A 14,495-nucleotide genomic window follows, 5' to 3' on the forward strand; every position below is an offset into this window, starting at 1 on the left:
TATTCTCCACCCATGTAAAAAACACTATATCATATCAATACTATTATGCCAGCTTCGGAAAGTCCTAGAGGAAGCTGATTTGCAATTTTGACTACATCTTGAGAAAACAAAACCACCTACCCCTTACATCTCTTTTAGCTGAACCAATCTTTCATATACAAATTTTACAAAGGTACTATACGTGTTAACGACCAATTTTCTACTTTTGAGAGATTTTTTAGTGCTAGTAGCTGAGGAATCACTTTCATATTGTTCCAAAAGGCTTTAGACGTTGCTGTATTTCTTTTTATAATGTAGAAGTACACCGATTGCAGGAAACGATGATGTCTGGCATTTCAATGTCTCTAGGAAAGACTTTAGTTTTTCATTAGGCCTAATGGAAGTAAACTCTTTGTTTTTTAAGCAAAATCTAAAAATGTTAATTTTAATACTTATTGATTATGTAACCTGAACAGGTGACTAAAACAGTTTTAAAATAATGATTGTTCTGTGACACTTTTTATTGTTTCAAACAGTTTTGCTTATCAAAAAACCTCAAAGTAATTAATATATAACAAATTATACAGTCACTAAAAATCATGAAATAATTTATTTTTGTAAAAAATACAACCGACTTCAAATGCTCTAAAAAGAATGAAATAATTTCCATAAAGTAAACTTTTTTTATCAGTCAAGCTCACGTATTTCAAGTCGGCTCTAACTGCAAATATGGATAAAATAAAAGATTGAGAGTGTATTTTGAAAATCAATAAATTATACCTGGATAACATAAATATATTTAAAAAAACATACTGAACTGTTTCGTGTATATATATCAAAAGTAAGTATTTTCTTGTATTTTATGTTTACTTCAGAACGAATGCCTTATGAAAATAACACACACACATATTCTATACGAATAGGAAAATAATTTATTTTGATATTATGATAGAGAAAAGAAGCTACTTTAATATTAAAGCGTTACTTTTCCAAGTAAGAAACATTTAAATGCATTATAATCTTTTAAAGATACTCGTTAATACCACTATAGGATTATAATTTATTATATTATTTAAAAAAAGTTATGATATGGTATCTGCCAATCTTTGGTTAAAGTAATAAAATAACACCCAACGCATAACTATGAAAAAGAAATGCAATTATAGATAGTCACCTGTAATGTGGACATCCTCTTTAAATTTTGTATCAAAATCATCATAGAGCCGCGCCGACTTAAAATACGTGAGCTTGACTAATACAAAAGTTTACTTTATTGAAATTATTATTTCATTCTTTTTAGAGCGTTTGAAGTCGGTTGTATTTTTTACAAAAATAAATTATAGGGGTTCCCGTTGATGAAAATGGCTTAACAAATATCACTAACTTAAAAATTCTTAAATATTACGTTTTTTGACAAAAGCTCTTGCTTATCCAACATTGGTCCGTGATATTCTACTATATTAACAAAAAGATTACACTGGAGTTTATAGATAATCCCTAGAAGTAATGTTGGTTAATAAAACAGATGTCTTCGTTTAACAGTGAATGTTAAAAATTGCATTTTCTAAACCATTTTATAGAAACATTAATTTTCAAAGGCAATTTTCATTGAATATTCAATAGTCAAAGCGATTATCAAAACTATTGTTTCTAATCAATATTTTGAGCTGCAATACGACTTCATACATTAACTTTAATTTATTAACATACTCTCTCATATATTCGTCTTATATAGACTCTTAAAGAACTTATAAACTTGTAATAAGATGAACAAGAAATGTGGATAACATGTTAAACATAGCTTAGTCACCACATCATTACGTGCCAAACTTCTGAAACCAATTCAAAGAGCCTTGCTAATCAGATTTGTATTTGATTTATACTTGAGCTTAATCCTGGTGCTCCCAGCGTAGTTAATACTGGTGTAATTGCCATGAACACGAATTTTCAATCAAAACTGGATTATGAATCAAAATACTTCAACATAGATGCTGTGCTATTGATAAATACATCATACCGTTGTTGTGAAATAAAATATTTACATTATGTATTTAAAAAAAACCATAACATGTTTTTCATATTGCATTAGGGTTGTCTTTTTTACTAATTTTCAACTCCTATTTATTATGTAGGTTCTTATTGATTTCTTAAACAGCGTACACAATTAAACTTTTTTCACATTAAAATATTCGTAAATACAGTCTTATAACGGTTAATAAAAAGCGAGCACAATCAGTTTCATTTCGTCACGAATTTTTATTTCTGTGTTACATAAAGGAGTTGAGTTTACAATCCCAAGCCATTTCTGAACAAATAAGTACGAGCAAACAAATTAACAGACATTTAAACATTTAATATGTTTTTGTATAGAAGAATCAATGTTTTAATTTAGCATACTATTTGAATAGTAAAATTTTAACAAAACAATTTAAATATCTTATAAATGGTACGATTAACTATATTTCACTGGTGAAAACACATCAATGTTAGCTACTCTGTCTTCAAAATTGGTAGAAAATCTTTACTGAAAATTGTGAAGTCGTAAAAGTGTATAATATCTATGGACTAAGTAAAATTATTCATTTAATTTGGAAATAAACTCGTAAAAAACGTCCAGTTACGAGATACGAGATCATATACGAGATTCCAATTGTGTTTTTCTTGCTTGCTAATCCTTTTCAAGTAAACATTGTGTTTTAATGAGTTTAACTTTACGGTGCATTTTACGGTTAAATTCCAAAATGATTATAATCTGTCTAATATAACAATATACATACGGAAATAATGTCAATATCAGCATATTTTTTATTAGACTACTGCATGTACCTTCACAATTGCACATTAATATGTGTACCGAATTCATTAAAACACAAAATAAAAAAGCTTAAACGGAATTTAGAGCCATACTATGTAGTGAGAATTTATAAAAATGTTAATTTGTATTCACAGGGTAAATAAGAAAGTAATGTCTGTGTTATACTTTTAATTAATTCACACATTCCAGATTAATTTTAGTACTTATTATTATCTCAACGTCCATAAAACCTATTATAAACTTAATTTTAAAAAATTGGGAAGCTTATATTTGATAATCATACAAAGGGCATTTATGTATCAAAATTATACTTACAGACAACTGAAATGACAGAGGGGGAGAGAGAGATAGATGGAGAGCAGGCTGGGATCCTCTTCGTCCGCCGTCTGGACCACGACTGAAGCTGGGTCTCTCCCTTCCCCTCAAATCTCTTCCCTACCACCTCCCCTTTCCACCCCCTTTATATGGAAGGTATTTCACTCATTGTTGATCATGTGATAGTCTTGTTTCGTATGTTGCAAGTAGATAACTCCTTGAAAATGCAGAATTATAATGCAACCCAGAGATTTGCTCTTCGTTTAGATTAAGTTGAATTGTTGGTTTTGCAAAAAGTAATTGAGACGTTGGGTGTTTAAAGTGAACTGTTTATTGCAGTGTACAAAATTTCGCTTGTGCATTGCATTTTCTGGAGAGTACTAGTTTTTCATTTTGATTTTTTTTTCAATTTATCCTTAATTGTTAGAATTACACGTCTCATAAAACGACATTTTACCACGTTTTAACATCCTCAAACTTGGAGCACTAGTTAAATTCTGTAAAGGGTAAGTTTTGTATCTAACATCTCTTATTAATGCATATTTTACTTGTTATGCAAATTACAAAAGGCATAGATAACACGTTTCAGAATGTGCGGACGTTTAAACATTACACAAATAATGCAGCGATATTTTGATATAATTTCAGTAACCAAATTTACTGAAATACTTATTTGAATACAGGACTGATTTTAAAACTTAAATTAACATTTTTAGTTTCCATTAGGAGTTTTTTTTATCTCGATAAAGATATATATAGAGGGATAAATATAATGATATCATTTGTGGAAAAGTTATTGCTCGTGACTTCTTCTCCATATTGATAATCGTTTTCATAAATTCACTTTATAATATTTTGTGTACTCATATAATAGTTTTTTTTTTACCTATTACTTGATATTTTGGAAATCAAGCTGCAGTAGTAAGTGCTATAGTATTAATTTACCGATTTTGTAAATGATAATTATTGTCTGTCAGATCAGTGTAAGTAGCTCATCTGTTCAGTATGTATGTACCTACTTGAGTTTCAGGTCGGGTAGAGGATTAAGTTTTACAGAGCTCGACAAGCACATGCATGTCAACATAGAGTCTCTCAACTCAAAGTTTGCTCTACACATAATACTGCAAATCAGGGTAACCGAACTGAACATTCAAACTTGTTATCTGCTTAGGCTTAAAGCTTCGTCCCTTCAACACATTTGTTGTACTGTATAATGGAAGTTTTAAATAAGTGGGCTATTTTAATTTTGCGTGTTTATATTGTGTACTTTATAATGTTAAAGATTGCTATTCAATTGAATACAGTGTTCAAATAGTTCCACCACAAAGCACAGTTAAATCATATTATGAATTCCTACATTTGTACCAATTTGTATAAAAAAACACCATAAGATTTACCTAAGTTTTTCATTCTAATATGAGTGTAAAATAAAAAATTCAATAGCTTTTGTTATACTAATCATATTCAAATTTAATTTTTTTCTGTAACCAATAGGGGGTTTAAACGAAATAAATTACTACAACATATTTTCACAAAATATTCTATATGCTTTGTGCCAATCTACGAGAGTGTTAAATTATGAGAATTTATCAGGTATGATTACCGGTACATAGACTACTATTATTAATACATTTCTGTAAGGTTTCAAATGTCAAATATAATACGGTTTAGTCATACAATATATTGAATTCCCCTATCGTATCAGACATGTGTTGCATAAAACACCAGTAGCTAAGTTTCCTTTGTAGCGGAATACAATCCTCATATGACAAATATACATAGTATATGGAGAAAAAGTATTGTTTTCGTCTAGTTGGAGTTTTGAGTGGGTGTATCCGTTTTTGGCCCATATGGGCCCAAAAAAGTAAGTTTTGAAGTGATGTCTGTGTGTGTGTGTGTGTGTGTGTGTATGAGTGTGGATGTGAGCTACAGACTACATCTGTGGTCCGATATTGATGGAATTTGTTAACTAATCCATGGTATGTTCAGGCGTTTTTTTAATTGTGTTGTAATTCTGATTTTTAATTGTGATTTTTCCATAAAAACAAATAAAATAACCGAAAAATGTGATTTTCTACACAAACGGCCAGAACGATTTTGATAAAAGTTTAGTATGTTGTAGCCCTTTAAATTCAGAGAAAATGGTACAAATACCATTTCCGTAAAAACCATTGCGATTATACCTATTAAATATCATAGTTAGTTACTCTCGTCGCTTATAAAGGTTTTTGGCAAGCTAATAGGAGAAAGTATGTGTCAGATTGCTGATAACGTTTATTTTTAACGCTAGTACAAAAAAACACCGTACGGGGTATTATTAACCGACTTCCCCACTACCAACAAAAGGAGGAGGTTCTCAATTTGTTTGTGGCGATGTTTTTTTTTTTCTATGTATGTTCATAAATTTCTCTGTGATTCTTTTACCGATCAGTGTGGTTCCACCACCAAAATAACCAGGAGAGTTTCTATTTGGTACCTTATATATTATGTTTAAGTATAATATTTGTTTCGGTGAAAAATTCTGAAAAACTTAAATATTCAACATTTATTTTGTTTACATTTGTGCAGATTGTTGACATTTGTGCAGAGAAGGCAATAAATAATAATAACATTCCTACAGCTGTTAGTTGAAATCATTTAAAAGAAGCTACAGACAATTCTTCATGAAACAGTTGCTTCATATTGATCAATAAACTATTTCTTGCCATGGAGCCTAAATGAATTAATTGAGAAAATACATTTTGTTTTGGTTACTATAAAAAATTTATTTTAACGTTTGACCTGATTTGTGTATGTACAGTAATTCTGTTTTTAGTATTGAATATTCTGACTTACGAAACCATATATGTTTCAGTGAATAGCTGTATGATATTGACAAATAAAGGTGTATTGTGAAAACCAAAACATTCGTAAAACAGGTCTAAATATAAATTAAATGCAATTATTCCTTACAGACAGTGCATAATCGTCAATTGTCTTAAAAGTGTTAAATATTTTAATTACTAAACACGCATTTGCAGATGTGGAATGTTTATTGATATTCTCTACCCAGTTACTATATCATATCAATACTATTATGCCTGCTTCGGAAAGTCCTAGAGGAAGATGATTTGCAATTTCGACGAGGCTATATCTTGATCAAACAAAACCACCTACATGGCTTGCACCACTTTTAGCTTACCCAATCTTCCATACACATATTTCATTTGCAGATGTGGAATGTTTATTAATATTCTCTACCAAGTTACTATAACATGTCAATACTATTATGCCTGCTTTGGAAAGTCCTAGAGGAAGATGATTTGCAATTTCGACTAGGCTATATCTTGAGCAAACAAAACCCCCTACCTACATGACTTACACCACTTTTAGCTGAACCAATCTTTCATATAATATTTTCCAAAGGTACTATTCGTGTTAACGACCAATTTTCCACTTTTGAGAGATTTTTTAGTGCTGCTAGCTGAGGAATTACTTTCATATTGTTCCAAAAGGCTTTGAGACGTGACTGTATTTCTTTTTTATAATGTATAAGTACACCGATTGCAGGAAACGATGGATGTCTGACATTTCAATGTATCTAGAAAAGACAATTAGTTTTTCATTAGGCCCAATGTAATGTACAACTCTTTCTTTCTTAAGGAATATCTAAAAATGTTTATTTTCATACCCATTGATTATGTAACATGAACAGGTGACTCAAGCAGTTTTAAAATAATGATTGTTCTGTGGAACTTTTGATTGTTTCAAACAGTTTTGCTTATCAACAATCCACAAGTAATTAATATATAAAAAATTATACAGTCACTAAAAATCATGAAATAATTTATTTTTGTAAAAAAATACAACCGCCTTCAAACGCTCTAAAAAGAATGAAATAATTTCAATAAAGTAAACTTTTGTATTAGGCAAGCTCACGTATTTCAAGTTGGCGCGGCTCAAACTGCAAATATGATTGAAATTAAATATTGTGTGTGTATTTTGAAAATCAATAAATTGTAGCTGGATAACATAAATATATATAAAAAAAAACATACTGAACTGTTTTGTTTATATATTAAAGGAAATATTTTCTTGTATTTTATGTTTACTTCAGAATAAATACATTATGAAAATAACACACACACAAATGTTCTATATGAATAGGAAAATAATTTAGTTTGATATTATTATTATGATAGGGAAAAGAAGCTAGTTTAGTATTAAAACGTTACTTTTCCAAGTTAGAAACATTTAAATGCGTTATAATCTTTTTACAGATACTCGTTAATACCAATATAATGCCGATCTCTGATTACGGTAATAAAATATCACTTAACGCATAGCTATGAAAAGACATGTAGATTAACACCTTTAGTTATAGATAGTCACCTGCAATATGGACACCCTCTTTCAATTTTGTATCAAAAATCATCATAGAGCTGCGCCGACTTAAAATACGTGAGCTTGCCTAATACAAAAGTTTACTTTATTGAAATTATTTCATTCTTTTTAGAGCGTTTGAAGGCGGTTGTATTTTTTTACAAAAATAAATTATGTACTATTACTACTATTATTAAATAAATAAACCTTCAGCAAAGTTTTACCCTTGACTAAGGTTTTATTAAACATTCTGATTCCAATTACCTTTGTTAAAGTGTGAAGTAAAAAGCATACGAAACATGTAAAGAGTAAATATAGTCATTTTGTTTCCATTAGACCAAATCAATAAAACTATTTCACAGGAACTAAAACATTATAGTTCGAGAAGTAAAGTGCTTAAGTAATAAGTACCTATGGAATTTTAAAGTATTCACAAACTTATGATAATAATAAATTTAACTATTTGGTATGGACCGATGAAAATAATCGGCTTAAAAACATTGGACACTGAATCAATTACTTGATGAATGAGTGACAGAATCAATTGGTAAATTAATTGATAATCAGACTCTAATTTGCATTAGAAGTGATCTTATGACCTCGTTCGACCCCATTGATTATAAATAATCGCCAATGCAGTACGATAAAAACAATTCAGAGTAATGAGTATGATAATTATGACGAGCTAAACATAAAACAAATGATTATATGTTACAGTGATGATATTTCCATACTAAACAGGAAGTAGGGGCAAAATACTGCTATAGTAGTTTACGTAATGATTGCGTAAAATTAGTGTAAACGACACGAGCCCTGTTGAGTGTCTTAAAAACTTCTACGACTTTTACGCGAGTTGCTTACACTAATTTACCTACGACAGTGTTTTAATTACTAAAAATCACTACTTATAACTTCTAAGAGAGGTTATGTTTGCGTTTATAATCTCTCATCGCCAATGACAGTGATACAACGAAACATTGAACCAAACACTAATTGCATCACTCAACAATTAAATTGGCCTGAACAGCTGATTTGTTGAAGTTCGAATCATTACAATTTTACTTTTTCTCTCTCAATCCTAGAACCTTATTGGTGTTGTTATGAGTAAAACTATACTGTTATGAAAGTAAACAATGCTGTTAAGAGAAATTTTTCAATTCAAAGAACTGAACTGAAACGGCTACTTAAAAAAACTGTCGTAGGTAAAAATATTAAGGCATTGTGTTTATACAGTAAAATACCTGTTCTGTCTTGATTTAACCGACGACTGTATTCATGACAGTATTCAAGTCTTGCAATTGTACGTAAGTACCTAAATAAGAGACGTTCTAAAGTTAAGAAAACTAAGAGTAAAATTGAAACTATTGTGTTTATTTCTATCACTGACTTGTGTTCATTTTTGACTATCGCTTTTGGCATTTGTTTACTATTTAGTAATTGAGCTTTATGTTCATCTTTGATTATAACTTGTATTAGTTGTTTAATATCGCCAGTGTTCTTAGTTGACATTGACATGTCTAAATTAATAGTTTTATATCACCAGTGTGGCTGGATGTTATTGTGGAATATGACTTATTTTCATTGCTATGTATCACTTAAGTTCAATCTTATCAGATACATAATGTCCATTGCGACTACCGCTTTTAATAATGATTTCCTGTAACTTTGCTTTCATTTATTGCTGACTAAAGCACGTTGATTCCTGGTCATCAGCAATGTCCACTGTTAAACTGAGGTTGAATATCACTGATGGTGATTGTTAACCATAACTGTTATGCAGTTCAACCTGACTCAAATCCATTATTGGCGGCTCGTCTTTGAAAGTTAGTATGCAGGACTCGTGGTCTGTGGCGCCCGACGACACTTCCCCCCTCACTCTCTTCTCTCTCAATCCCCTCTTTACCACCCCCACTCTCTTTACTTATTGCTATCTTTACAAAGCTTCCATGCACTAGTTGTATTACTTCATGAAAAAACAGTTATGGGGAAACATTTTTTTAATTTCAACTATAACGACAGTTGTTACTTTGACCACCCCTAGTTTTATGAGTGTAGGGGCGCTGGCGACCCGGCTTATCGAACTCGTAAATTAAGGGGTCATTAGAGTGTCGAGGCGAGTGGAGAAGACTACCTGACATAAGCCTATTCTCCCCAACAGTACTATACCGGGTATTTTGCTGGGAGAAAGGGGTGGTCGAGTAAAGAGGGGCGGGAGAAGGAGAGAGAGGGTGAGGAGAGTGTCTGTGGCGAGAGGAGAACAACACGAGAGCGTGGCCGTGTGTTGTATGCACTACAAGTAGATGCAAAGTAGTTTCTAAACAGAAAACAGAGCTTCCAAGAAAGTATCTATTGATTGGCGTTTGACAATCAATACTAATGCTATAATTATCGAACATTTTTTTCGAACATATGTGTAGCCTATGAGGCGTATATATACAAAAATATTCTTACCTACAGTTGGATATTTTAGCTAGAAGCAGTTAAGGTGTAGTGGAATATCTTTGAAGATGAACCTATTTAGCTGTAGTGCGATCATGTGTTTTATGTGTCAAATTTTGAGGTTAAATCAAAACAAACAAACTGGCATGTTGGCAATCAATAATTAAGCATTTAGAGGCCCGGTTGTATTACGGTATTACTTACGAAAGAATTGCCATTAAATATCAAATGAAATGATTTAGTATATTTCATTGTTTAATTTATAAGAAAAAAATCTGTTTTTAGGCTACTGCATTTTATAAACCAAACTCGAATCTTGCTTCCTTGGCCTATTGTATAATGTTATCCTGTTTGTATGAGGTGAACTTATTTGATTAGTGATTGCATTAATGAATTATCAGCAATACAATTAGCTGTTAATTATAATTTAAATGGGTCAAACCGTGAGTCTATAAAGGTTCATCTCGTCATCTCAAGAGTATTTAATTCTGATCTCTAACATGAAACCCAAAAGGCGAGTTTATATTTAGATGTTAAGATATTTCAAAACTAAACGTAAATCACCATTACTGTATGTCCCAACAGTTATTTTATGTGTATCCCAGTCGCAGCAACCATATTATTCTATTAATATAATGATCGAAATTAATTAACTTATGCAAGAAGATTCAATATTTTAATACTAACTAATATAATTAACTATTATCAAAGCAACCATCACCTATAATTTGGAGAAAATAATTAAGTATCAACTTATTCATTTAGCTGATTTGGAGTTAGGAATCACTTCTCTATTTCACAGTAAATATTCTATATATTGCCAAGTTGTTATATAAAAGTAGGCTAGAGTAAGTTTAAAGTATATTTAACTATTGTCAATTCCAAGAATTATTATGTCAGTTTGTTTTTTTTTACTTAACCTCAAAATTTGACAGGTCTGAACACATGATCACACTACTGCCAAATAGGTTCATCTTCAAAGACAATCCACCTTAACTGCTTCCAGCTAAAAAATCCAAATGTACTTGTTATAGGACTTTATTAAAGAACATGGGCAGCATTAGTGTATTGGCAATCGAAACATCATTATATACCGTACTAATATTATAAAGCTGTAAGTGTGTGTTCGTTATTTGTTTGGGACTCAATCAAGAAATGACTCGAATTGGGTTGAAATTTCGCATGATCATAGCTCATTTTACCCATTAATAAATAGGCTGATTATTATTCCAATAGTTATTTGTGTAACTAGTGGGCGAAGTGGCGCATTGCTGCATACGAGAGAAATGTGTATGCTGTTCCGTGGGCGAGTGTTGAAAGTTTATCGAGTGCGGCAGAGGTAGTTTGAACTCGTGTTACACATATTTTCCCAACAAATCATATAAATCATACATCTCAAACATTTTAAATTTAAAACAATAACGTAGGCCTAGTAACTAGTCCTAGGGTCTTTCAAAAAATTTTTTAGGTTAAGTTAAATCCAAACATCGAACGAAATGGGAAACGCTATGGTTCCACAGACTGCGGAACTTCCGCCATGCGGTGCGTAATTTTCCGCAGCGTAAATCTGGAGGGGTGGACTAACTGCGGAAATAACGTTGCGGAAATTCAATTTTGTCCAAACTAGCAACGAGTAGGGAACACAAATATTTACCATAAATACTATAAAATAATAGGCTATTAGGTAATATTCAGACTTTATATTTAATTGTGGTTACTTTTATTGTCAACTGATGTTAGACATAGTTCTTAAAAATCACCTTATTGATTTTTATGAGGATGGTGATGGTAAACATTAATAAAATAACAATTTGAACTTAAATTGCAGTTTTATTGATACACGAATAAAAAGTACAATCCCTAAAAAGAATAAGGTTATTTAAATAATGTTAGGAAACTAAATTATCACAATAATTAATAGGATCGGTCACAATAATTAATTGATGGCTCTTCTCCGCTGGCGGAATCCGCACTGCCAATGCTCTCAGACCAGTATGATTTGTCCGCCATGCGGAACCGAAAATTCGGGATGCGGAAACGCACGTCAGTGGAACCGCATGGGAATTCCATTAAACCAGTGTCGTTGTAATCCCGCAGCGGAAAAAAACCGCACCGCACAGCGGAGATTCCGCATCCTGTGGAACCATAGCTTAATAGATAAGGCTTTTGTCCAGGTCCCAAAACGCAGCTGCCGTGAGTGGTTTCCTAGACTGCGTACAATACACACGGTTGGTGCGTAAGATAAGTTCACGGGAGAGATTACTAGTGGCTACTATGAGGTTATACGATGATTTAGATAATGAAATGTATACTTTGGTCAGTTTCGAAGAAGCGTAAGCAGTGATAAGTACGTGATTAGGAAATGTAGTGGCCCTCGCGGAAGTTTAAACCGTAATATTAAAGCAAACATTTCAATTTAAAATGTAAAAAATTAATTATAATTTAACCTCTCCAACTTTGCTTTAACTGTTATTATATTTAGGTCTACCTATTCGGAATTTACCGAATTGACGAAATAGTATACTATTTACGAGTATAACTGCAATAAGCATTTCATACTTATACGCCAACCCCGTAAGAAGGACGGGTACTCTGCTAGTAATTAATATACTGTAGGGTTATTACTAGGATATTCAGGGGTTCTTAAAATAATTATGGGGGTTCTTATATTTGGGAGTTGGTGTTGTGCTGGCTTGAAAAGAATATTTGTCAACATTAGGTTTATTTACAAATTACAAATATGTGAGGACAAATTAAGTGTAGGGAACATTTAATAAAGGGAATTAAATATTAAAATTACATATAATGTGGGGAACTAACACTACCTAACGAATGATATGAAATGTAATACTATAAATATTTTAATTGTATGAACAACGTACTTACATAATATGATATTTCAACAGACAAATTCAATCTCATAATAAAATAACCTACACTACTCCTACTATGTACTCCCGCCGCAGTAAACCTGCATGCAGATAAGCTAATTTCCACTTACCTAGCAAGATTTACACAAAAATATTCCCTTAAAACTGTCTAATGATAGTGATTTAATGATTACCTAAGTTTGCTGCTAAAGTGATAGTAAAGAGGTGTGTTTGCTGGTTAAAATGTCGATAGCTTGGTATGAAATTAACAAATTTCCCCGATTGTATTAGGTACAATATCCGTCAATAAACAAGCAAACTACAACAGTTGATTAAAAAAATAAAAATAACAAAGATTAATATTTACTTTACCATTTTTATTGAATTTTATCTCCCCGGCAGGCGTACAACCAACGCTTTGTGGTACTAAATGATTTTTTTATAAGCCCTACAAAATGGTTTAGAAAGAAATAGAAAAACTGTATGTTTTTGGGTCAAAAATGGGAAATCCCTATTTTATTATTTAACGAAAGTTTAAATAATAACCAGTAATAATAATAAGTTTAATAATAACGTTTAAACCACATTTCATCAACATCAGATTATATTTGCTTGAGTTATCGTGCTGACGGACATATATCTAAAAATGTGGACGGGTGGTGTTTTTGGCTGTTATGACCCTTCAAAACGAAAAAGTAAATCGGTCCTGGGAGTCTTTCAACGAGATCTCCGGTAATAGCTAATATCCTATACCTTTGAATAAGAAATTCGCTTAACAACCTGATCAATTTGTACTGAAACAATAGAAACAAATCAATAGGCATCATTAAACTATTCATCCAAACCCCCTGATCTTCCAGAGACCGCTCATATATAACTAATTTTTGTTTCAAGGCAAAGCACAAGAAAATTCACAACCGAATGTTGTATATGCAACACTAGTTACTAGGCCTACGTTATTGTTTCAAATTTAATCACCATTATTTAAATGCGGCCAAAATTAAAGATACTTTTATTATGAACTCAACAAGGTATATAAAACTATTTATTGTTCTTATGAATTTGATTGACTAAATATATAATAAATTATATAAAACAAAATTCACAATAACAAATATACAATAATAATGAAGTGATGATAAAATTCCAAAAAAAAACACAGCTAAGTTATTGGTTTTTATTGTAAAATAAAACAGTGCACTAAGGGAGCAGAAAATATAAAGGCTAGAAACAACTATGTATTAGTAACTATTTGGCAATCTCCTGAGCCGTCCATATATTACTCATGCTAAAGTTTAAGACGGAAATAGCTAGCTCATTACCTGAATCGTCTTTATGCTATTACTCTAGTGATTCAAAGAATTGGCTGCAATACATTTGTTTAACTTAATATCTCAACAATAAGAATTCAATTCTAGGAAGGTCACTATCCCATCAGTTGCCCTCAGTAACGAAAGTGTTTCCTCCCCAAAGCCATTGCCCTTTGCACCCCTCCCCCCCCGGGCACCAAAGTCATCCTCCTCTCTTACCCACGGGTCAGGTACTTTTTGGGGAGAGAGGTATTCTTGGGGGGAAAGCTAGTTGGTGTGCGAACTGAAGCCTAATGAAGCGTAAAAGGGTTCGACCCCGGATTAGGGCCAGAGCTCGCCAGGCTTCCGTTTCCCTAGTTTTATAATCAATTAATTTTCTACAACTATCAATCAAAATCTGTACCA

General features: G+C 31.7%; 1 protein-coding gene across 3 annotated transcripts in view; it reads right to left on the reverse strand.

The window, feature by feature from the left end:
• Positions 1–3,186, reverse strand: part of LOC128988892 (uncharacterized) — a 157,003-nt gene extending 153,817 nt beyond the window's left edge. For 2 of the 3 annotated variants that reach the window (XM_054410650.1, XM_054410651.1), the window contains exon 1: positions 3,110–3,153. The gene's annotated coding sequence lies outside the window, so the exon portion shown is untranslated. Of the gene's footprint in view, positions 1–3,109 lie in introns of all 3 variants that reach the window. The other variant, XM_054410649.1, reaches the window with a different exon arrangement.
• Positions 3,187–14,495: the final 11,309 nt, after the last annotated feature.

The sequence above is a fragment of the Macrosteles quadrilineatus genome, unplaced genomic scaffold (assembly GCF_028750875.1).
Source record: "Macrosteles quadrilineatus isolate MER2022 unplaced genomic scaffold, UCM_ALF_1.0 Scaffold_3__2_contigs__length_128488019, whole genome shotgun sequence".
Classification (NCBI taxonomy): domain Eukaryota; kingdom Metazoa; phylum Arthropoda; class Insecta; order Hemiptera; family Cicadellidae; genus Macrosteles; species Macrosteles quadrilineatus.